Source organism: Salvelinus sp. IW2-2015, linkage group LG30, assembly GCF_002910315.2.
Source record: "Salvelinus sp. IW2-2015 linkage group LG30, ASM291031v2, whole genome shotgun sequence".
NCBI lineage: Eukaryota > Metazoa > Chordata > Actinopteri > Salmoniformes > Salmonidae > Salvelinus > Salvelinus sp. IW2-2015.
The window spans coordinates 22,253,666-22,278,687 of record NC_036869.1 but is presented as its reverse complement, the minus strand read 5'-3'; the positions used below and the strand labels follow the sequence as shown (position 1 = coordinate 22,278,687).

Sequence of the window (25,022 nt, the reverse complement as noted above, 5' to 3'; positions counted from 1 at the left end):
CGCTGTGGCCAAGAACCAGTGTTGCTTTAGTGCGCAAACAAAATCACGTTAACCAAAGGTGTGCGCCCTACGGTAACGTTTACACAGCACAAATTGATGGTTCAGGAGTGAAAGTGTAGGCCTATAGGTTGATCAGACGTAATACATCTAAAGATTTTCACAAACATATAAAATAATTTCTTTCAAACTATAAATGTGCAGAGCCGAAAAATATAGTCTCACACAAACCAAAGTGCACTGACTAATGACAAAGATTAATAGCTCCAAATCGCTCTTGAGGAGTCACGCCATGCCTCATAATCTACACAGCTGCCATTTTGTGGAACAACACTCAGGGTGGGTGAAGGGGCCATCCTCGTTTTTTATGGCCAATTAGTTTAGGGGGGAAGGGGGTGGTAATTAAACATGACCAATGAGAGGGACCGGCTGGGAGCTGTGCCAGAATCCTGGGTGTTAGCCAGCCTCAGTATTACCCTTTTCATATTATAGTGCCGAGTCCGACCTGAACCATACAGTGCTGGCAAAAAAAGTTTTTTGCGCTTTTTCCTGATTCACACTATTGTGCCAACCTGAACCATACATTTCCTCTTCTCGTGGTCTTTTCCAGCTTGGTTCCATAAATTATGGCTGTGTGGATCTGTACCCAGCCCAGCTCAATACATCTCAGCTTGGTTCGGCTCGGCTCAGTAGTGTAAATAGGGTATTAGTGTGCCGTTGAGACAAAGCCTCCTTTAGGCCCCCAACACCAGCGACCTTTAGGGCCGTAGGGACTCCTTCATTTACTTTTGAAAGTAATTGTGCCCCTTGTGCTATTCGTGGCAATCACTTGCTGGCAATTCCATTTAATTTAATCACCAATTAATTGCTGTTATAATTTATACCTAATCTGACCCACTTTTCCTACATGGTGTTACATGAGATTTTTTATTTTATTGAATCCTTATTTAACTAGGCAAGTCGGTTAAGAACAAATTATTATTTACAATGACAGGCTACACCGGCCAAACCCGGACGACGCTGGGCCAATTGTGCGCCGCCGCCCAATGGGACTCCCAATCACGGCCGGTTGTGATACAGCCTGGAATCGAACAAGGATGTCTGAAGTGACACCTCTAGCACGGAGATGCAGTGCCTTAGACCCCTGCGCCACTCGGGAGCCCACCTCGGGAGCTAAACGAACCAACTCCAGACAGTGCACCTCTGGTTGGTTGAGAATAGCTGGATTACCTTAAGGATTGCTATGGTTCCCCTGGTATACAGATGAGCTGTTTGTGAAGCAGCACTTCCTCCCCGCATCGGCAGGCAACTGTGATGAAGGCCACGGTAAATTAGGGCGGCGGTAAACAAATACCCACGGCTGGGAAGGTAATCCCAGGGTTCAGGGAGTTCTAGGCAGATAGAAGACAAAACAGCCTTTGAGAGTGCAGATCGGGCACAGATAACTCCCCTTAGGATGATGTAACGAGCTCGAGTGCTCCAGGAGGCTGGAGACGCAGATAGGCCTGGATAAAGGATGTGTGTGTGTGAGCACGGAGTGTGTGTGAGCACAAAAACAGACAAACACAACAGGGCCGTGTAACCCAACCGCAAAATCCCAACACACCGTCATTGGAAACCAAAACGCAGCAGGCCAGGATTTGTTGTGGGGGGACAATAAAGGGTCTGCAAACCTAATAGAGGTCACTTTGTACAGACAGGTAGAGGGAGAGGCTCATAAAAACATGGAATTGAGTTATATTGATGTAATCTCCTATTCATGGTCTCCTTGGGAGTGTGTTCTACTGTACACAATGTTTATCCCTGGCATTGTTGTGATGGGTTTAGGACACATTACACCTATTCAAATATTCACTCCACGTCCATTGTCTTGTCACCGACGTGTTATCCTAATTTCTCAAGGATGATATCTGCAAACTCTGAGAGGTGAAAAGTTCGGAGGAGAAATATCAACTTAATCTAATAGAATCGCGGTCATTTAAATTCTTGAGGGCTCAACATCCCAATGCAATAAACATTGGTGGTAGACTTTCCCAAAGACAATAGAAATCTCACAACAACGACTAAAAGGCCAGAGGACTTTTCAGTAAGTCATATAGTACAGTAGCATTGTACAGGCACAGTGTGACTCATGTAGCTATGGCTACTGAGTGGGAGTTAGTGTGGTCTTGGAAGTTGTGTTCTTCTTCTCTCACTCTCACGGAATACCTCCAGGCGAATGAATGTTAAGTTGTGGTTCACAGCCTTTTCAAGAGCTGCTCGGAGCYCGGTGTGTGGGATGCTATAGCGATCTTCTTCCCTTTAATTTATTTATTTCAAATGACCTTTAGACTGCAGGAGCAGGGATTTCTTTAGGCAAAGTGAGGGTTTAAATGTTCTGGGATGTGGGAGGAGGACGGCCATCGTTTGCAGGGCTCAAAGCGAGCTGGAGACGAAACTCTGAAATTTCATCCGGAATTCTACTGGGACGCCAAGGCAGCAAATGAACTGGAGCAGGTTAGATGTGGTGATAGTTTTTTGTCCTCATTAAAAAACCCTGCCGCCGACTCCTGAACCACTCATTTGTATTCCACTGCAATTTATCCGAGGCGGATTTTGATTTGGGATTTGGGTGATATTGTAGCCGGGAGAATAGATTTGTATTTTTTCTCTTCTTCGCAGAGTTTCTCATAAAAAAAAAAAGCCTGCAGGAGGTACTTTACATATGGCATTGTTTTAAACTCCGCGATTAAAGAAAGAATCTCTTATTTTCGGTTGAGTGGCTTAGGAAAAGAAGAAACAACGGAAACTCGGAGTTTGGAGATCCTTAGATGAGGAAGAGAGGCAAATAACAACCTAACGGAGACTTACCACATCAAATATGACTTTCACACAAGTAACTGCAGAACCGAAACATAACAAGTGTCAGTTTCATTAAAACTCTCTATGCTATTTTATTAACATGGATAACAGCACGGATTTCAACAATTTGAAGTATGCTGATGTTGCAGAAGTGGATGGGTACTACAGTGCATGATGATTTGCATGTGTTTAAAGCAAAGTAGCTAATTCCCATTAGGGATTCCCACTGCATGCTAATCCACTTAATGTACAATTATCCATGCAAACCACAAGTGCATTGAATAATAAACAGACTTTACTAATCCCACGGATACTGGGAGTAAATAATATAGAACACAGACCATGTCTGCACACTATTCGTAGTGAAACCAATCACACACACACACACACACAAGCCCTTGCGTATGCATGAACGCACACATACAGTGCATTCAGAAGGTATACAGACCCCTTCCCCTTTTCCACATTTTGTTACGTTACAGCCTTATTCTAAAATGGATTAAATTAAATGTTTTCCTCATTAATCTACACACAATACCCCATAATGACAAAGTGAAAACTGTTTTTTAGAAATTTTAGCAAATGTATAAAAAGTAAAAAACTGAAATACCTTATTAACATGAGTATTCAGACCCTTTGCTATGAGACTCGAAATTGGGCTCAGGTGCATCTTGTTTCCATCGATCATCCTTCAGATGTTTCTACAACTTGATTGGAGTCCACCTGTGGAAAATTCTATTGATTGGACATGATTTGGAAAGGCACACACCTGTCGATATAAGGTACCATAGTTGACAGTGCATGTCRGAGCAAAAACCAAGCCATGAGGTCGAAGGAATTGTCCGTAGAGCTTCGAGACAGGATTGTGTCGGCACAGATCTGGGGAAGGGTACTAAAAAATGTCTGCAGCATTGAAGGTCCCCAAGAGCACAGTGGCCTCCATCATTCTTAAATGGAAGAAGCTTGGAACCACCAAGACTCTTCCTAGAGCTGGCCGCCCGGCCATACTGAGCAATTGTGGGAGAAGGGCCTTGGTCAGGGAGGTGACAAAGAACGATGGTCACTCTGACAGAGCTCCAGAGTTCCTCTGTGGAAATGGGAGAACCTTCCAGAAGGACAACCATCTCTGCAGCACTCCACCAATCAGGCCTTTATGGTAGAGTGGCCAGACGGAAGCCACTCCTCAGTAAAAGGCACATGACAGCCCGCATGGAGTTTGTCAAAAGGCATCTAAAGGACTCTCAGACCATGAAAAACTAGATTCTCTGGTCTGATGAAACCAAGATTGAACTCTTTGGCTTGAATGCCAAGCGCTACATCTGGAGGAAACCAGCCCCTACCCCTACGGTGAACCATGGTAGTGGCAGCATCATGCTTTGGGGATGTTTTTCAGCGGCAGGGACTGGGAGACTAGTCAGCATCAAGGGAAACATGAGCGGGGCAAAGTACAGAGAGACCCTTGATAAAAACCTGCTCCAGAGTGCTCAGAACCTCAGACTGGGGAGAAGGTTCACCTTCCAACAGGACAACGACCCTAAGCACACAGCCAAGACAACGCATGAGTGGGTTCGGGATAAGTTTCTGAATGTCCTTGAGTGGCCCAGCCAGAGCCTGGACTTGAACCCAAACTAACATCTCTGGAGGGACCAAACAATAGCTGTGCAGTGACGCTTSCCATTCAACCTGAGAGAGCTTGAGAGGATATGCAGAGAAGAATGGGAGAAACTCCCCAAATACAGGTGTGCCAAGCTTGTAGCGTCATACCCAAGAAGACGCAAAGCTGTAATCGCTGCCAAAGGTGATTCAACAAAGTACTGATTAAAGGTTCTAAATACTTACGTAAATGTGATATTTCAGTTTTTATTTATTATGGGGTATTGTGTGTAGATTGATATTGAATCAATTTTAGAATAAAGCTGTAACATAACAACGTGAAAAAAGTCAAGGGGTCTCAATACTTTCCTAATGCACTGTGCAGTACACACACTGTATATTCCATCCACATACACACATCTCTTCCTGTCTTTTTCTTTGAAGAGATGCAGGGGCAAAGCCCTCCATTGCTGTGTGACTTAGTGCATTAAGTCCACTGCCAAACATCTAAGGAGGCTTTTCCCACCCCTTTGAACTGCCTCGTGCCCGATCCTCCATTTCCCTCTTCCAATCTGCTTGGATGGAAGCAGAGAGCTGGGTGCAGTCCTTACCATGATTCTTTGCTGGAAAGATGCTCCTAACATTGTGAGGGAAAAGTCCCTCTTTCTCTCACCCTTTTTCTTGTTTTACCCATTTGAATGACTTCTTGTTCTAATTTTAGACAGCTCCAGGAAGAGCAAGATATAGTGTTAAAGAGACGTGAGAGAGATGGGGTGAGTCAGTGAGAAAGAGAACTTACAGTATGTGCTTTGATGCTGTCAGTATATAGCACATAACACTGATTACCAAATAGTCAAATAAACATGGCTCAATTTCTCACCAGTGATGTAAAATTAATCAGAAATCCCTTTCACAAAGCACATAAAGAAATCAATTTTCGAACGGAGTAAGAGAACCATTTTCAAATGGAGTAAGAGAACCATTTTCGAACGGAGTAAGAGAACCATTTTCTCCCCAAGTCTTTGAGACTTTGTGAAACACTGCAGGGATAGATCAAAGACCCACCCCTCATAGTCCCCTCGCAGGAGAACAAGGAATGCAGCCAGCTGGGTTGATGGAGGAGAAAATGACGCACACAAAAGGTCAAAATGACAAGTGAGGACATGTCAGACTATTCACGACTTGACAGTACTGGGTTAATTATGAACGTCCTGTTGCGTTAGTCTTATCGCTACACAAAGTAGCACAGACTACTGAGGCCTCTTAGTACTGTGCAATACTAACCAGAAACCGTGGATGGATGGCAGCATTCGCGCAAAACTGAAAGCACGAACCGCTGCTTTTAATCATGGCAAGGCGACCCGAAACATGACCAAATACAAACAGTGTAGCTGTTCCCTCCGCAAGGCAATCAAACAATCTAAGCGTCAGTATAGAGACAAAGTAGAGTCGCAATTCAATGGCTCAAACACCAGACGTATGTGGCAGGGTCTACAGTCAATCACAGATTACAAAAAGAAAACCAGCCCCGTCGCGGACACCGACGTCTTGCTCCCAGACAAATTAAACACATTTTTGCTCACTTTGAGGACAATACAGTGCCACTGACACGGCCCGCTACCAAAACCTGTGGGCTCTCCTTCACCRTGGCCAAGGTGAGTAAAACATTTAAACGTGTTAACCCTCGCAAGGCTGCCGGCCTAGACAGTATCCCTAGCCGCATCCACAGAGCATGCGCAGATCAGCTGGCTGGTGTGTTTACAGACATATTCAATCTCTCCGTATCTCAGTCTGCTGTGCCCACACGCTTCAAGAGGGCCACCATTGTTCCCGTTCCCAAGAAAGCTAAGGTATCTGAGCTAAACGACTATCGCCACGTAGCACTCACTAATGTCATCATGAAGTGCTTTGAGAGACWRGTCAAGGATCATATCACCTCCACCCTACCTGATACCCTAGACCCACTCCAATTTGCTTACCGCCCCAATAGGTCCACAGACGACGCAATCGCAATCACACTGCCCTAACCCATCTGGACAAGAGGAATACCTATGTAAGAATGCTGTTCATCGACTACAGCTCAGCATTTAAAACCATAGTACCCTACAATCTCGTCATGAAGCTCAAGACCCTGGGTCTCGACCCCGCCCTGTGCAACTAGGTCCTGGACTTTCTGACGGGCCGCCCCCAGGTGGTGAGGGTAGGAAACAACATCTCCACTGCCCTGATCCTCAACACTGGGGCCCCACAAGGGTGCGTTCTCAGCCCTCTCCTGTACTCCCTGTTCACCCATGACTGCGTGGCCATGCACGCCTCCAACTCAATCATCAAGTTTGCAGACAACATTACAGTGGTAGGCTTGATTACCAACAACGACGAGACAGCCTACAGGGAGGAGCTGAGGGCCCTCGGGGTGTGGTGTCAGGAAAATAACCTCACACTCAACGTCAACAAAACAAAGGAGATGATCGTGAACTTCAGGAAACAGCAGAGGGAGCACCCCCCTATCCACATCGACGGGACAGTAGTGGAGAAGGAGGAAAGTATTAAGTTCCTCGGTTTACACATCACGGACAAACTGAATTGGTCCACCCACACAGATAGCGTGGTGAAGAAGGCGCAACAGCGCCTCTTCAACCTCAGGAGGCTGAAGAAATTTGGCTTGTCACCGAAAACACTCACAAACTTCTACAGATGCACAATCAAGAGCATCCTGTCGGGCTGTATCACCGCCTTGGTACGGCAACTGCTCCGCCCACAACCGTAAGGCTCTCCAGAGGGTAGTGAGGTTTGCACAACGCATCACCGGGGGCAAACTACCTGCCCTCCAGGACACCTACACCACCCGATGTCACAGGAAGGCCATAAAGATCATCAAGACAACAACCACCCGAGCCACTGCCTGTTCACCCCGCTATCATCCAGAAGGCGAGGTCAGTACAGCCGTGCATCAAAGCAGGGACCGAGAGACTGAAAAACAGCTTCTATCTCAAGGCCATCAGACTGTTAAACAGCCACCACTAACATTTAGTGGCCGCTGCCAACATACTGACTCAACTCCAGCCACTTTAAKAATGGGAATTGATGGAAATTATGTAAAAATTTATCACTAGCCACTTTAAACAATGCCACTTAATATAATGTTTACATACCCTACATTACTCATCTCATATGTATATGTATATACTGTACTCTATATCATCTACTGCATCTTGCCATCTTTATGTAATACATGTATCACTAGCCACTTTAAACTATGCCACTTTATGTTTACATACCCTATATTACTCATCTCATATGTATAGACTGTACACTATACCATCTACTGCATCTTGCATATGCCGTTCTGTACCATCACTCATTCATATATCTTTATGTAGATATTCTTTATCCCTTTACACTTGTGTGTATAAGGTAGTAGTTGTGGAATTGTTAGGTTCGATTACTTGTTGGTTATTACTGCATTGTCGGAACTAGAAGCACAAGCATTTCGCTACACTCGCATTAACATCTGCTAACCATGTGTATGTGACAAATAAAATTTGATTTGATTTGGTAGTAGGTGCCAGGCTCACCGGTTTGTGTCAAGAACTGCAACGCTGCTGGGTTTGTCACGCTCAACAGTTTCCCGTGTGTATCAAGAATGGTCTACCACCCAAAGGACATCCAGCCAACATGGGCCAGCATCCCTGTGGAACTCTTTCGGCACTTGTGGAGTCCWTGCCCCGACGAATTGAGGCTGTCCTGAGGGCWTAAGGACACCTTCCTAATATTGAAACTCAATATTAGAAAGGTGTTCTTAATGATTTGTACACTCAGCATAGCGCACTCAGTGTACAGTACAGTATTATTATCCAGTGTTACTACAAGGTGTTTTACACGGCAGCAGGAGTGCTACCATGTAGGGATATACACTTATATGATGGTGTTAAAGTAAAAAACACTTTCCAATGTTGAAAAAGTAAAAAGTGTATGTGTTGTTCCACTATTCGCAACAAACCAATCTAATCACTGATAAGTCTTATATCGTGAAATATAATCGATTTATCTTGTATGGTAAAACCACATCTCTCCATATTCCACRGAGTAGAAAACACTTTGTGTTAAAATGACACTAGGAACTCAATCCACTGACTGTTGTTCCCTCAAATATAATGGATTAGTCTACAACATTCCTGGTCAAAGAAAGACCGCTCGGAGAACAAAACATCCAAGAGGAACAAATGAGGTAGATACCTTGTATGGTAAAAWAAAACTCATTTTCTCTCAATATTCCATGTTGACACAGTGTATATTAACTATTGATTGAAGTCGTTGAGCTGGCGTTTGCTGTCCGCTGACACAGCTTGTATTTCTACTGACCTCATTTGTTCCTCTTGGATGTTTAGTCTTTCTTTGCCATCCTGGATTTACCACAGAATATTGTATCTTGCTGCTCTCGCATCTGTGTTGTTGTTGCTGCTGCTGCTGATTCGTGCACTTTTGATTGCCTGGATTCTGCAATTAACTCGGTCAGGCAAACAATGCTGGAGGATGTCTTTGGAACAAACACTGTTTCGAGGTATGGATTAGAAGGTAGGAGGGAAGACTGATGGCAGCACAAAAACAAAGCTGAAATCTCCCATCAATATAGTTGTGACGTGTAGATGAGGACAAAATATTAATGTACTTTATTCTTTGCCTGGTCATTTGGAACATCATAACATATGATTAGGGCCCTGTGTATTTTCGGGTCAGGTAATGTGGTCAGGAAAAACTCCTGGCTTTACCTAGGACGAAAAAAGGCCAACATTTTCTCATTCGCGTTTTATTTTCAGCCCTTGTTTTCGGAGACTTTTTTTTTCTTGATCACGTAGGCCCAATCTCTCGCTCCTTCTCTTCTGCTTGTCATCTGTTGGCTCGCCCTGTCTCTTCCTCCCCTTTCCTCTGTTATGCCTCATCCCCCATTTCTCCTCCCTCCTCATTTGCTTCCTAATTTGTTTTGTCCCGGGAAAAAGAAACAGAGATGAAAATTAAAGTGAGTTAGGCGTGGGTGCCGAGAAGGAAGGAAAGTAGAGTGTGGGTGGGATGAGAAGGAGGTTGGCCGGGTACTTATTCCTGAAAATCAGGTTTGTTTTAATGAAGTTTGCATGTACACTGTTTGTCAGTTATGGGGAGTTTCTTTATTCRTTTTAATGTTGAAGCGAGTGTGGTGACTGAAGCAGGGACAAAATACCTAAGGCAACATGAAGATTATAGAACAACATTTGCTATTCTGTATGATAAGTCCCTTCATCAAAGATTTACTCGAAAGGCAAATTCCGGGGGTCCAGCAAAATTAAGGCAGTTAAACAATTTWAAAAACATTACAATACATTCACAACACATTAAGTGTGTGCCTTCAGGCCTCTTCTCTACTACCACATATCTACATAAATATATGTGAATGTGTGTGTATAGTGTGTATGTTATCGTGTTTGTTACTTTACAGTCCCCGCTGTTCCATAAGGTTTATTTTTATCTAATTTTACTGCTTGCATGAGTTACTTCATGTGGAATAGAGTGCCATGTAGTCATGGCTCTATGTAGTACTGTGCGCCTCCCATAGTCTGTTCTGGACTTGGGGACAGTGAAGAGACCTATGGTGGCATGTCGTGTGGGGTATGCATGGGTGTCCGAGCTGTAGGCCAGTAGTTCAAACAGACAGCTCGGTGCATTCAACATGTCAATACCTCTCACAAATACAAGTAGTAATGAAGTCCGTCTCTCCTCCACTTTAAGCCAGGAGAGATTGACATGCATATTATTAATATTAGCTCTCTGTGTACAYCCAAAAGCCAGCYGTGCTGCCCTGTTCTGAGCCAATTGCACATTTGTGGCATCTGACCACACGACTGAACAGTAGTCCAGGTGYGACAAAACTAGGGCCTGTAGGACCTGCCWTGTTGATAGTGCTGTGAAGAAGGCAGAGCAGCGCTTTATTATGGACAGACATCTCCCCATTTTAGCTACTCTTGTATCAATATGTTTTGACCATGACAGTTTACAATCCAGGGTTACTCCAAGCAGTTTAGTCACAGTTTAGACAGATAACTCTTCATCCACAATATAGCAGGGTGTGTAAAGCCATAACACAAACATTTTTCCAGCAGCAGACTATGTTCGATAATGTCAAAAGCCTCAAAACAGCCCCCACAATCTTTTTATCATCAATTTCTCCAGGCCAATCATCAGTCATTTGTGTAAGTGCTGTGCTTGTTGAATGTCCTTCCCTATAAGCGYGCTGACAGTCAAAAAGTGTACTAAGGGTTGATAACAGGCTGATTGGTCGGCTATTTGAGCCAGTAAAGGGAGATTTACTATTCTTGGGTAGCTGAATGACTTTCGCTTCCCTCCAGGCCTGAGGGCACACACTTTCTAGTAGGCTTAAATTGAAGATATGGCAAATAGGAGGGGCAATATCATCTGCTATTATCCTCAGTAATTTTCCATCCAAGCTGTCAGACCCCGGTGGCTTGTAATTGTTGATAGACAATTTTTTCACCTCTTCCACACTTACTTTACGGAATTCAAAATTACAATGCTTGTCTTTCATAATTTGGTCACATATACTTGGATGTGTAATGTCAGCATTGTTGCTGGCATGTCAGTTTGCTAATATATTGAGCTTGGATGACAGACTGAATGGACTTCAGTGTTTGTGCTCTTTACATTAGGACTGGTGGTATGTACACCAAACACAATATGTAGAAACCCTTAGGTTTATATAACTCGTACTTCGGCCACGTTGAATCCGTTTGTTAATGTGCCTTCGGAAAGTATTCAGACCCCTTGACTTTTCCCACATTTTGTTAGGTTAAAGCCTTATTCTAAAATTGATTAAATCGTTTCCCCCCCTCATCAATCTACACACAATACCCCATAATGACAAAGCAAAAACAGGTTTAGAAATGTTTGCTCATTTATTAAAAATAAAAATCTTGAATATCACATTTACATAAGTATTCAGACCCTTTACTCAGTACTTTGTTGAAGCACCTTTGGCAGCGATTACAGCCTAGAGTCTTCTTGGGTATGACGCTACAAGCTTGGCACACCTGTATTTGGGGAGTTTCTCCCATTCTTCTCTGAAGTGCCTCTCAAGCTCTGTCATGTTGGATGGGGAGCATTGCTTCACAGCTATTTTCTGGAGATTTTCGATCAGGTTCAAGTCCGGGGCTCTGGCTGGGCCACTCAAGGACATTCAGAGACTTGTCCCGAAGCCACTCCTGCGTTGTCTTGGCTGTGTGCTTAGGGTCATTGTCCTGTTGGAAGGTGAACCTTCACCTCAGTCTGAGGTCCTGAGCGCTCTGGAGTAGGGCTTCATCAAGGATCGCTCTGTACTTTGCTCCGTTCATCTTTGCCTCGTTCATCTTTGCCTCAATCCCCACAGCATGATGCTGCCACCACCATGCTTCACCATAGGGATGGTGCCAGGTTTCCTCCAGACGTGACGCTTGGCATTCAGGCCAAAAAGTTCAATATTGGTTTCATCAGACCAGAAAATCCTGTTTCTCATGGCCGGAAAGTCTTTAGGTGCCTTTTGGCAAACTCCAAGCGGGGTGTCATGTGCCTTTTACTGAGGAGTGCCTTCCGTCTGGCCACTCTACCATAAAGGCCTGATTGGTGGAGTGCTGCAGAGATGGTTGTCCTTCTGTAAGGCTCTCCCATCTCCACAGAAGAACTCTGGAGCTCTGTCAGAGTGACCATCAGGTTCTTGGTCACCTCCCTGACCAAGGCCCTTCTCTCCCGCTTGCTCAGTTTGGCTGGGTGGCCAGCTCTAGGAAGAGTCTTGGTGGTTCCAAACATCTTCCGTTTAAGATTGATGGAGCACACTGTGTTCTTGGGGACCTTCAATGCTGCAGACATTTTTAGTACCATTCCCCAGATCTGTGCCTCGATACAATCCTGTCTCGRAGCTCTACGGACAATTCCTTCGACCTTATGACTTGGCGTTTGCTCTGACATGCACTGTCTACTGTGGGACTTTATGTAGACAGACTAATCATTCACTAAACCCTAAACCTCAACTAATTCTTGAAATTAATAATGTGGAAATTGAACAAGTTGAGGTGACTAAACGGCTTGGAGTAACCCTGGATTGTAAACTGTCATGRTCAAAACATATTGATACAAGAGTAGCTAAAATGGGGAGATGTCTGTCCATAATAAAGCGCTGCTCTGCCTTCTTCACAGCACTATCAACAWGGCAGGTCCTACAGGCCCTAGTTTTGTCRCACCTGGACTACTGTTCAGTCGTGTGGTCAGATGCCACAAATGTGCAATTGGCTCAGAACAGGGCAGCACRGCTGGCTTTTGGRTGTACACAGAGAGCTAATATTAATAATATGCATGTCAATCTCTCCTGGCTTAAAGTGGAGGAGAGACGGACTTCATTACTACTTGTATTTGTGAGAGGTATTGACATGTTGAATGCACCGAGCTGTCTCTTTGAACTACTGGCGCACAGCTCGGACACCCATGCATACCCCACACGACATGCCACCATAGGTCTCTTCACTGTCCCCAAGTCCAGAACAGACTATGGGAGGCGCACAGTACTACATCTGTCTCTTATACACATCTAGATGTGTATAAGAGACAGGTACTACATAGAGCCATGACTACATGGCACTCTATTCCACATGAAGTAACTCATGCAAGCAGTAAAATTAGATAAAAATAAACCTTATGGAACAGCGGGGACTGTAAAGTAACAAACACGATAACATACACACTATACACACACATTCACATATATTTATGTAGATATGTGGTAGTAGAGAAGAGGCCTGAAGGCACACACTTAATGTGTTGTGAATGTATTGTAATGTTTTTTAAATTGTTTAACTGCCTTAATTTTGCTGGACCCCCGGAATTTGCCTTTCGAGTAAATCTTTGATGAAGGGACTTATCATACAGAATAGCAAATGTTGTTCTATAATCTTCATGTCGCCTTAGGCATTCTGTCCCTGCTTCAGTCACCACACCACATTAACAGGTGTGCCTTTTCAAATCGTGTCCAATCAATTGAATTTACCACAAGTGGACTTCAATCAAGTTGTAGAAACATCTCAAGGAGGATCAATGGAAACATGATGCAGCTGAGCTCAATTTTGAGGGTCTGAATACTTATGGTAATAAGGTATATGTAAAAACTTGCTTTCGCTTTGTCATTGTGGGGTATTGTGTGTAAATTGCTGAGGATTTTATTTTATTTCATCCTTTTTAGAATAAGGCTGGAATGTAACAATGTGGAAAAAGTCAAGGGGCCTGAATACTTTCCGAAGGCACTGTACATGTCTCTCCAAAGAAACAGATCATCCCCTATACATGGTATCCGTCATCAGAACATTAACACGTTTATACCCCTAAGTTCCTCACACGAAAGCACACACACACACGCATAACCAAGTACACATTCACGCACACACACGCACACAAAAAAAAAACGTTAATTGACGAAGATCAGTCAGGCTGTCCATCATTAGTAACACAGCTGCAGATGTGTGTCATTACACCAACACAGTATTTACACCAACACAGTATTTACACACAAAAAGACCACAGGAGACCCGAACTCACTCTCTCACGCTACTACTCTCTCATGAAAAGGCCCTAAAATGAGCAGTTTGCAAACAAGTATCCCGGTCACCAGGTGTTTCATCCACCCCTCTATCAGAGGGGGGTCTTTGTCATAAATCACCTCTCCTAGATCCGCACTAAACCCTGGAAATTGGGGAATTTCTAAACCTGAACTTTTGCCTTGTGTCAACCGTCCATACGGAGAGAGGGAAGGAGAGCGTCGCTCCAGTAGCGCACACGGCACACAGACGATTTATCTCCTGTAAGTCAGGCCTCAACCGGCACCGGACAGGACGGGCTTGGGTGTAAACAGAGGAGGCTACCCAGGCAGAGAATGGCGAGACATGAGAGAACCAGCGGGCCTTGGAGATTGTGGTAATATAGGGCCACAGTGTGTTGAGGCGGGGTTTGGCAGGTTTGTTACAGCCGCCACTACATGCAGAGTACACAGAGTATACACAAGAGTACATACAGATAGCTGGTTTGGAGCTGGAGAAGGCAGTTCAACGTTCTGCCATTTTCAGATAAATATATACTGAACAAAAATGTAAACGCAACATGTAAAGTGTTGGTCCCATGTTTCATGAGCTGAAATAAAAGATCCCAGAAAAAAAGCTTGTTTCTCTCAAATTGATCACATATACTTGTTTAACAGGGATGTAACGAGCATTTCTCCTTTGCCAAGATTATCCATCCACCTGACAGGTGTGGCATATCAAGAAGCTGATTAAACAGCATGATCATTACACAGGTGCACCTTGTTCTGGGGACAATAAAAGGCCACTCTAAAATGTGAAAATTTGTCACACAACACAATACCACAGATGTCTAAAGTTGAGAGTGTACMGTTGGCATGCTGACTGCAGGAATGTCCACCAGAGCTGTTGCCAGAGAATTTAATGTTAATTTCTCTACAATAAGCCACCTCCAACGTCGTTTTAGAGAATTTGTCAGTACGTCCAACCGGCCTCACAACCACAGACCATGTGTCACCACGGCAGTCCAGGACCTTCACATCCGGCTTCTTCACCTGCGGGATCGTCTGAGGGGGTGCTGAGGATTATTTCTGTCTGTATTAAATCCCTTTTGTGTGGTAAAACTCCTTCTGATTRGCTGGGTCTCGCTACAAGTGGGTGGGCCTATGCCCTCCCAGGTCCACCCATGGCTGTGCCCTTGCCCAGTCATGTGAAATCCATAGATTAGGGTCTAATTCATTTATTTCAATTGCCTCATCTCCTTATATGAACTGTAACAACTTTAAAATTGTTGCATGTTGCATTTATATTTTTGTTCAGTATAGTTCAAGTGTCAAGACCGGCTCTTGGAAAGTGGTTGTCCACATGTTTGTTTCTCTCGGTCTCTGCACTCTGTTTCTTTCCTTGTGTCTCTGCCTTGCTCTGTTTCTCTCTCCCTCTCATCTGTCTTTCAGATTATTTCATGGCTGTCTACTGTATTTAAAGGTGCCAATTCAGGCAGCTGAAATCTCTCTGTCTCTCTCAGCTTGGAGAGTATCACTATCAGACATTCCGTTCACTGTAATAGCTAAAAACCTAGAGGACTCAAGAGTATAAAATGTGGAACAAATTCTTTCTCTGCTGAGGGAGCATACTGTAAGACTGCATAAGGTAAAATAGAGCCTCCAGGTGAACTGTGAGAAATGAGGGTTAGTGTGTCGCAAGACAGTCTGGGGCTGTATCTGTATCTGCTAGTAGACTATGCATGAAACTCTACTATTTTTAGGGAGTGGATGGGGGTATGTGGGTTTATAATGTGTAGCAAAGGTGGTTCAGTGAACTAAACTTGCGTGATGAGTAACCATGACTGAGACCTGAAGGCTTGTGTTGGCGCCAAGAGATAATGACTTGGGTTTAGCTCAGAGGGATAATGTGGGCTTGAATGCACAGACCACCTGGGGTTGATACTGTTACACATACAGTAGTGGAAACTAGCATTAAATGGAATATATTCAAAGCACTGCTAACAAAACCACAGTCAATTGAAATGTATTAATTATGCCCTCATCTATGGATTTAACATGCCTGGGAATACAGATATGCATCTGTTGGTCACAGAAAATGTGTATAAAAAAAAAAAAGTAGGGGCTTGGATCAGAAAACCAGTCAGTATCTGGTGTGACCACCATTTGCCTCATGCAGCGTGACATCTCCTCCACATAGAGTTGATCAGGCTGTTGATTGTGGAATGTTGTCCCGCTCCTCTTCAATGGCTGTGCGAAATTGCTGGATATTGGCGGGAACTGGGACACGCTGTCATACACGTCGATCCAGAGCATCCCAAACATGCTCAACGGGTGACAYGTCTGGTGAGTATGCAGCCATGGAAGAACTGGAACATTTTCAGCTTCCAGGAATTGTGTACAGATTCTTGTGACATGGGGCTGTGCATTATCATGCTGAAACATGAGGTGATGGCGGCGGATGAATGGCACGACAATGGGCCWCAGGATCTCGTCATGGTATCTCTGTGCATTCAAATTGCCATCGATAAAATGCAATTGTGTTCATTGTCTGTAGCTTATGCCTGCCCACACCATAACCCCACCACCACCATGGGGCACTCTGTTCACAACGTTGACATCAGCAAACCGCTCGCCCACACGACGCCATACACACCATCTGCCCAATACAGTTGAAGCATGGATTCATCCGTGAAGTTCACACTTCTCCAGCTTCCAGTGGCCATCAAAGGTGAGCATTTGCCCACTGAAGTCAGTTACGACTCCGAACTGCAGTCAGGTCAAGACCCTGGTGAGGACGACGAGCATGCAGATGAGCTTTCCTGAGATGGTTTCTGACAGTTTGTTCAGATATTCTTTGGTTGTTCAAACTCACAGTTTCATCAGCTGTCCGGGTGGCTGGTCTCAGACGATCCCGCAGGTGAAGACGCCGGATGTGGAGGTCCTGGGCTTTCGTGGTTACACGTGGTCTGCGGTTGTGAGGCAGGTTGAACGTACCGACAAATTCTCTAAAACAAAGTTAGAGGCGGCTTATGGTAGAGAAATTAACATTAAGTTCTCTGGGAACARCTCTGGTGGACATTTCTGCAGTCAGCATGCCAACTGCACAACGCCTCAACACTTCAGACATCTGTAGCATTGTGTTGTGTTGCAAATTTTAGTGGTGCCCTTTATTGTCCCCAGCACAAGGTGCACCTGTGTAATGATTATGCTGTTAAATCAGCTTCTTGATATGCCACACCTGTCAGCTGAATGCATTATCTTGGCAAACGAGGAATGCTCACTAACAGGGATGTAAACAAATTTGTGCACAAACTTTGAGGAAAATAAGCTTTTTTGTGACTATTTCTGTGCACTTTCATTTCAGCTCATGAAACATGGGACCAACACTTTACAGGTCGCGTTCCTATTTTTGTTCAGTATAAATCATTTGTATAAGTTTAAGCAAAATGTTTCCTTTAATTTTGGGTATGTCAAGGTTCGTTGTCAACACAAAGTACAACCTGACCCACATACAAGAACTAGACCACTCCAGCAATGTTACGCAGGCAATTAATCACAATCAGGCTTTACAAAGTGCTGCCATCCCAGGTAGTTAGGGGGGGAAAGGAGAAGGCGTGGGCAATTATGACAGGAGGCTGACGCGCCCCCCTTATCCACCCGCCTCTCCGCCACTCCTTGGATTCCCGCTCCCTTCTCAATGCATCATCACACAGTTGGAAGATAAAGAGACTTTGAGAATCTGTGGCCACTCCTGTGTGCCAGATCATAAGCGCCGGGTCCGCCGGATTGAAAAGGCTTATTATGAGAGATCTGTAATGAATTCACAGACAGAGGTGTGTGCGTGTGTATTTGTGTATGTGTGCATGTACAGTTGAAGTCAGAAGTTTACATTCACTTAGGTTGGAGTCATTAAAAGTCGTTTTTCAACCACTCCACATATTTCTTGTTAACAAACTATAGTTTTGGCAAGTTGGTTAGGACATCTAATRTTTCCAACAATTGTTTACAGACAGATTATTTCACTTATAATTCACTGTATTACAATTCCAGTGGGTCAGAAGTTTACATACACTAAGTTGACTGTGCCTTTAAACAGCTTGGAAAATTCCAGAAAATGATGTCATGAATTTAGAAGCTTCCGATAGGCTAATTGACATCATTTGAGTCAATTGGAGGTGTACATGTGGATGTATTTCAAGGCCTTACCTTCAAACTCAGTGCCTCTTTGCTCGACATCATGAGAAAATCAAAAGAAATCAGCCAAGAGCTCAGAAAGAAAATTGTAGACCTCCAAGTCTGTTCATCCTTGGGAGCAATTTCCAAATGCCTGAAGGTACCACATTCATCTGTACAAACAATAGTACGCAAGTATAAACACCATGGGACCACGCAGCCGTCATACCGCTCAGGCAGGAGACGCATTCTGTCTCCTAGAGATGAACGTACTTTGGTGCGAAAAGTGCAAATCAATCCCAGAACAACAGCAAAGGACCTTGTGAAGTTGGAGGAAACAGTACAAAAGCATCTATATCCACAGTAAAACAAGTCCTATATCGACATAACCTGAAAGCAGCCCAGCAAGAAAGAAGCCACTGCTCCAAAGCCGCCATTAAAAAGCCAGACTACGGTTTGCAACTGCACATGGGGACAAAGATCATACTTTTTGGAGAAATGTCCTCTGGTCTGATGAAACAAAAATAGAACTGTTTGGTCATAAAGACCATTGTTATGTTTGGAGGAATAAGGGGGAGCTTGCAAGCCGAAGAACGCCATCCCAACCGGGAAGCACGGGGTGGCAGCATCATGTTGTGGGGGTGCTTGCTGCAGGAGGACTGGTGCACTTCACAAAATAGATGGCATCATGAGGGAGGAAAATTATTGGATATATTGAAGAAACATCAAGACATCAGTCAAGAAGTAAAGTTTGTCGCAAATGGGTCTTCCAAATGGACAATGACACCAAGCATACTTCCAAAGTTGTGACAAAATGGCTTAAGGACAACAAAGTCAAGGTATTGGAGTGGCATCACAAAGCCCTAACCTCAATCCTATAGAACATTTGTGGGCAGAATTGAAAAAGCGTGTGAGAGTAAGGAGGTCTACAAACCCGACTCAGTTACACCAGCTCTGTCAGGAGGAATGGACCAAAATTCACCAAACTTATTGTGGGAAGCTTGTGGAAGGTTATCCGAAACGTTTGATCCAAGTTAAACAATTTAAAAGGCAGTGCTACCAAATACTAATTGAGTGTATGCAAACTTCTGACCCACTGGGAATGTGATGAAAGAAATTAAAGCTGAAATAAATAATTCTCTCTAATATTATTCTGACATTTCACATTCTTAAAATAAAGTGGTGATCCTAACTGACCTAAAACAGGACATTTTTACTAGGATTAAATGACAAAAATTGTGAAAAACTGAGTTTAAATGTATTTTGGCTAAGGTGTATGTAAACGTCCGACTTCAACTGTATGTCTGTGGCATGTTTTAGGTCTGCTGAAGTGTGAATGGAGATATTATGCGAGTGTGTGTGTGAATTCCATGCCATATCCACCCGAACAGTATATTAGGTACACCCATCTAGTACCCGGTCAGACCTGCCTTTGCCTCCATAACGTTCTGAATTATTTGGGGCATTCTACAAGGGGTCAGAAATGTTCCACAAGGATGTTGGTCCATGCTGACGTAACGGCATCACGCAGTTGCTTCAGATTGGACAACAGTGGTACATTTGTCCTGCTTACAGCACATTCCATCTCAAACTAAAGCTCTTGGGTTGAGGTCTGGGGACTGCACAGGCCACTCAAGTAAACTGAACCTTGTCATGTTTCAGGTGATGTTTTTCACTGCTAAATTGTCTAGTGTTGGAGCCGCTTCTTGTTTTAAGTTGATAGGAGTGGAACCCGGTGTGGTCGTATGCTGCAATAGCCCATCCATGACAAGGATCGACAAGTTGTGCGTTCCGAGATGCCGTTCTGCACACGACTGTTGTACTGCGCCGTTATTTGCATGTCTGTGGCCTGCCTGTCAGCGTGCACGATTCGTGCCATTCTCCTTTGACCTCTCTCATCAACGAGCTGTTTTCACGCACAGGACTGCTGCTGACTGAATGTTTTTTGTTTGTTGCATCATTCTTGTTAAACCCTAGACATTGTCGAGCGTGAGAAGCCCAGGAGGGCGGACGTTTCTGAGGTATTGGATCTGGCGCGCCCGGCACCGACAATCATACCGTCGCTTAGGTCACTAGTTTAGCCCATTTCTAACGTTCAATCGAAGAGCAACTGAATGCCTCGATGCCTGTCTGCATGCTTTATAGAACAAGCCACAGCCACGTGTCTGTAGAAGCAATCCAATTCCGTGAACAGGGTGTACACAGTGCATTCGGAAAGTTGTCAGACCCCTTGACTTTTTCCACATTTTGTTAAGTTACAGCCGAATTCTAATATATATATATWTWTTTTTTCATCAATCTACACACAATACCCCATAATGACAAAACAAAAACAGGTTTTTAGAAATTTTTGCACATTTCTTACAAATTCAAAACTGAAATATCACATTTACAAACCTATTCAGACCCTTTACTCAGTACTTTGTTGAAGCACCTTTGGCAGTAATTACAGCCTCGAGTCTTCTTGGGTATGACGCTACAAGCTTGGCACACCTGTATTTGGGGAGTTTCTCCCATTCTTCTCTGCAGATCCTCTCAGGCTCTGTCATGTTGGATGGGTCGTGTTGCTGCACAGCTATTTTCAGGTCTGTCCAGAGATTTTTATTTTATTTATTTAACTCTTACTTTACCAGGTAAGTTGACTGAGAACACATTCTCATTTACAACCTGGGGAATAGTTACAGGGGAGAGGAAGGGGGATGAATGAGCCAATTGGAAGCTGGGGATGATTAGGTGACCATGATGGTATGATGGCCAGATTGGGAATTTATCCAGGACACTGGGGTTGCCATRGGATCTTTAGTGACCACAGAGAGTCAGGTCACCCGTTTAACGTCCCATCTGAAAGACGGCATCCTACACAGGTCAATGTCCCCAATCACTGCCCTGGGGCATTGGGATTTCTTTTTTAGACCAGAGGAAAGAGAGCCTCCTACTGGCCCTCCAACACCAACACCAGTAGTGGGATGCAGGGGGGTTTGCTGCTGGCAATGAGATGTTCAAATCAGGTTCAAGTCTGGGCTCTGGCTGGGCCACTCAAGGACATTCAGAGACTTGTCCCGAAGCCACTCCTGCATTGTCTTGGCTGTGTGCTTAGAGTTGTTGTCCTGTTGGAAGGTGAACCTTTGCCCCAGTCTGAAGTCCTGAGCGCTCTGGAGTAGGTTTTCATCAAGGATCTCTCTGTACTTTGCTCCGTTCATCTTCCCTCGATCCTGACTAGTCTCCCAGTCCCTGCCGCTGAAAAACATTCCCACAGCATGATGCTGCCACCACCCATACTTCACCTTAAGGATGGTGCCAGGTTTCCTCCAGACGTGACGCTTGGCATTCAGACCAGAGTTCCATTTTGCTTTCATCAGACCAGAGAATCTTGTCTCTCATGGTCTGACAGTCCTTTAGGTGCCTTTTGGCAAACTCTGATCGGGCTGTCATGTGCCTTTTACTGAGGAGTGGCTTGCGTCTGGCCACTCTGCCATAAAGACCTGATTGGTGGAATGCTGCAGAGATGGTTGTCCTTCTGGAAGGTTCTCCCATCTCCACAGAGGAACTCTGTCAGAGTAACCATCAGGTTTTTGGTCACCTCCCTGACCAAAGCCCTTCTCTCCCTGAGCTCAACTTCGCATCTCATAGCAAAGGGTCTGAATATTTACATAAGGTATCCGTTTTTAATCAAATGTGCACAAATGTCAAAATCTGTTTTCATTTTGTCATGATGGGGTATTGTGTGTAGATTGAGGATTTGCATTTAATACATTTTAGAATAAGGCTGTATCGTAACAAAATGTGAAAAAAGTCAAGGAGTCTGAATACTTTCCAAATGCACTGTACCTAATAAACTGACCAGTGAGTGTGTATGCTTGAATACTGTTGCAGCTTCAGAGAGGGAGGGAAGCAGTATTCATACTGTTGCAGCTTCAGAGAGGGAGGGAAGCACACACTGGGATCTGACTGTGATGTTTATCTGACCTAGCCGTTTCATTCCATATTCAAAAGGGGTTTAATATTGAGGCAGTGGGAGCTGTCAAAGCACATCGGAGGGACTGCATATTTCAGTGAGCTTGGCTCGCTGGGTGGGATATTCAACCCACTTTATGAGATACATATCTCAGTGACAGTGTAGATACCCACTTTTCATGCATAGATTTGCTCATCCGGACCAGGTCTATAAAAGACAAAGAATAAAGAAACTGATCTCAATGCATTATGGGGCAAATCCATACTTTGACTAAAGTATAATTCTCTCTTAGTCTACCATTGACATCAATGAATGACTACAGATGTAGGATCCTAATTTGAGCCAGTTTGCTACAACAGGAAAATAATCCTGCAGCAACAGGAAATGGGAAATTGTAATGTGGATTATAATGAATTGACATTTTCTGTAGATGTTCCTGCTGTGCAAGAAAATTCTCAGCGACAAGAGAGCGATCAAATAAAGATCTGCATCTGTAAATGTAATTCGATTTAAATGGGAGTTAGGACTAACTTGTGGCATTTTTCATGGTTCACAGTTCAGTGAATAGTATACAAAACATTCAGGTGATAAGGAGGGGGTGTGGAGGAATCGTATGCTATAATAATAGATAGGGATCTACAGAGTAAATGGTGTGGATCCTTTCTTAGTTCTATTTTTTAAACACTTTCTGCCATAGTCATTGGAGCTGAACATTCAAACAGTGGGAAACCACAGTTTCTACTGTACCTGTACCTCTGCTCTTCTGCTATTGGCCAACATTAACACTTCCTTTCCTGCTCTCCTATTGGCTCTCATTGACCCCAACTTCACTTTTTCCCGCCATACTATTGGTTCTCGTCAACTTCCACTGCCTCTCTTCCCCACTGATTCTCTGAGTTGGCATGGCAGAGAGCTGTGCCGCTGGCGTGGTTGGCACCCTGGTCCCAGCTGTCGCAGTGCGCGGTGTGCCAAGCTGGATGCCCACAGCACCCAGCCGAGCCGGAGGCTGCACTTGCTGCCAGCTGGCCTGCCAGACTGAGCCCCCAACCCCCCTACTAACCCCCACCCTCCCCTCTCCTCCCTCCCCACAGATACACAGTCGATGGGCACGTGCCCAAGCCGTCACATGTTGGAGCGGTCACTGGCGACAGGAGTGTCAACAACTTCACACAGCCGAAACATAATCCTTATCCCCCGGGTCCAGTTTGATCAATAAATCAATCCTCTTATTCAATGTAATGTCTTAAACCGGGGAGAGGTCCCAATTAATTGTGCTGGGGGAGGTGATGTAATCCTTCATTTGTGACAACTTACATCCGGAGACAATTTAAGAACGAGGAGAAATGGCTGATTTGATAGAGATATACACAATAGTCACAAACTACCCATCCCAGGAGGGCAACGACAGGTCATTGACATAAAACATTGACGCGTCATTGCAATATAGCACGTCCTCGGAGTTGTAGAGAGAGCATACTGTGCCCTCTCCATTGTTCAGAGGCTGTGAGAAAGTGGTGCCATTCTCACACACACACACACACACACACACACACACACACACACACACACACACACACACACACACACACACACACACACACACACACAGAGAGAGAAACAAGTGTTCGTAACTAACCTGATCCCTGTAGTAGGACACACCTACACTCTCCACACCCTTTTAGGTGAACTACAGTGTAAGAGAAAGCGAGGATTCACACCATTTCCTGTATATGACATCACCATACCACTAATATGACTGGAAAAACCTGACTGCACAATGTTTTTATCATTGGTACACTGGAAAGGTTGCACAACGGTTCATGGAAAAGCAAGCTTGCCCAATTGTACAAAATGACCAAAATCCTAAATGTTGCGCAACAATACAATTATGGTTTCATATTCCCCAGTTGCTTAGYGCCCAAGGGGAAGTTTTGTTGGTGACCTCTATTGGCCTAGAACCTGGAAGGACAAATAATTAACATGAGTTTCCTGGAATTKTATCACTGGAACAGGACACCAAAGCTAAATGATTAATGTGGAAATACACAGATATCAAATAACACTCATCCGGGTGGAAAATGGGACTCAAACACAGTTTAAATTAATATTGACTCCTACATAGTGGATGAAAGGCCAAAACATTGAGCTTTGATGGCGCCCATCTGTATCCTGTACTTTCCCACGGAAATTGAATGAGAGAGGATTGAGGATTTCCCACCAAAGGCTACACGTTACATCATCTCATCTCCCAACTTCCCCATCATTGTGGTGTAAATAATTAATAATAACCAGTCCCCTAGTTTCCTGAACTCAACACAGCAGTGGGAAGTGTGAGGGAAAGAGAGAGGCCATTTTGTGCCACAAAGAGCCGGGGCGGTCGTCCCGAGCTCTGCTCCTCATTAGGAGGCAGTGACAGAGACTTTGAGACCAGACAGGCCCAGGTTTCTTCACGGAGGGAGGGGGGAGGTATGGGGGGGGGAAAGCGCCAGCGGATATCATTAGGGCAGAGCGCCAGACTTTTTAATGAGCACACTCACAGCACCCCTTCGTCCTCAGTGGCGCCTGCCGGCTGGAGGGCCCCAGGTTCCAGTTCCCCACTGTGCCGGCTTTGGCCTGTTCCACTAGCTATTGAAGGTGGGGGGTGTTGTTGGTAGGGGACCTTATTGTTTCTGGCAACCTGTGGAGCTCCAGCACATTAACACAGTGGCGCGGGGTACAAACATTCACACACACCTGCTCTCGGGATCACATGAACACAAACACAGCCTTTATCATGCCGCTCTCTCCTCCCCCCCCCCCCCCAGTCAGTGACATAATTGACTCTCCCTGACACGTAAAAGCGACTGTAATTACCCCGACTCTCTCCTTGATGTCGAGCAG

General features: G+C 44.6%; 1 protein-coding gene across 1 annotated transcript in view; it reads left to right on the top strand.

The window, feature by feature from the left end:
* aard (alanine and arginine rich domain containing protein) overlaps window positions 1-25,022 on the top strand; it is a 348,357-nt gene that overhangs the window by 207,962 nt on the left and 115,373 nt on the right. The gene's annotated exons all lie outside the window — the stretch shown is intronic.